Below are 1,417 nucleotides of genomic sequence, written 5' to 3' on the forward strand. Positions count from 1 at the left end.
CAGTCCAATCGGACGATGCGCGGGTGTTTTACAGAACATTGAAAGTTGTATGGAAGAAAACCCCGGGAAGTATGCAATATATGGGAAAACACGAAATACTCTCGGATGGAGGTGTCTGAGAAGTTTGGCGTATATGAACGAAAGTTAGCCACGGTGGTGTTCTAACATCGGTACTTGGGACGCAAAACCGTCGGACGCATGGTTTCGAGGCAATGTGCGAAAAACGGGCCAAAATGGTGCACGAACAAAGGGGCACGCGCTATATCTGGCAGAAGGAGAACTCTGCGAGGTGTTGTGTGTATGGACGAAAAGTAGGCATTACGGAGTTGAGCAAACGCGCCGAAGACCGCAACTCGATATCTCCAACCGGCTGGTCGGTAGAGCGATTCCCAACACCCCATAGACACCGCAATGGGTGAAAATCGGCTAAGTCCCAGAAATGGGTTTTCACCCAAAAACAGGGTGATGGAGACATTGCACGGAGTTGGCGTATATGGACGAAAGTTAGCCACGGTGGTGTTCTAACATCGGTACTTGGGACGCAAAACCGTCGGACGCATGGTTTCGAAGCGATGTACGAAAAACAGGCCAAAATGGTGCACGAACAAAGGGGCACGCGCTATATCTGGCAGAAGGAGAACTCTGCGAGGTGTTGTGTGTATGGACGAAAAGTAGGCATTACGGAGTTGAGCAAACGCGCCGAAGACCGGGAATCGATATCTCCAACCGGCTGGTCGGTAGAGCGATTCCCAACACCCCATAGACACCGCAATGGGTGAAAATCGGCTAAGTCCCAGAAATGGGTTTTCACCCAAAAACAGGGTGATGGAGACATTGCACGGAGTTGGCGTATATGGACGAAAGTTAGCCACGGTGGTGTTCTAACATCGGTACTTGGGACGCAAAACCGTCGGACGCATGGTTTCGAAGCGATGTACGAAAAACAGGCCAAAATGGTGCACGAACAAAGGGGCACGCGCTATATCTGGCAGAAGGAGAACTCTGCGAGGTGTTGTGTGTATGGACGAAAAGTAGGCATTACGGAGTTGAGCAAACGCGCCGAAGACCGCAACTCGATATCTCCAACCGGCTGGTCGGTAGAGCGATTCCCAACACCCCATAGACACCGCAATGGGTGAAAATCGGCTAAGTCCCAGAAATGGGTTTTCACCCAAAAACAGGGTGATGGAGACATTGCACGGAGTTGGCGTATATGAACGAAAGTTAGCCACGGTGGTGTTCTAACATCGGTACTTGGGACGCAAAACCGTCGCACGCATGGTTTCGAAGCGATGTGCGAAAAACGGGCCAAAATGGTGCACGAACAAAGGGGCACGCGCTATATCTGGCAGAAGGAGAACTCTGCGAGGTGTTGTGTGTATGGACGAAAAGTAGGCATTACAGAGTTAAGCAAACG

Source organism: Anopheles nili, assembly GCF_943737925.1.
Source record: "Anopheles nili chromosome X unlocalized genomic scaffold, idAnoNiliSN_F5_01 X_unloc_4, whole genome shotgun sequence".
Lineage (NCBI taxonomy): Eukaryota > Metazoa > Arthropoda > Insecta > Diptera > Culicidae > Anopheles > Anopheles nili.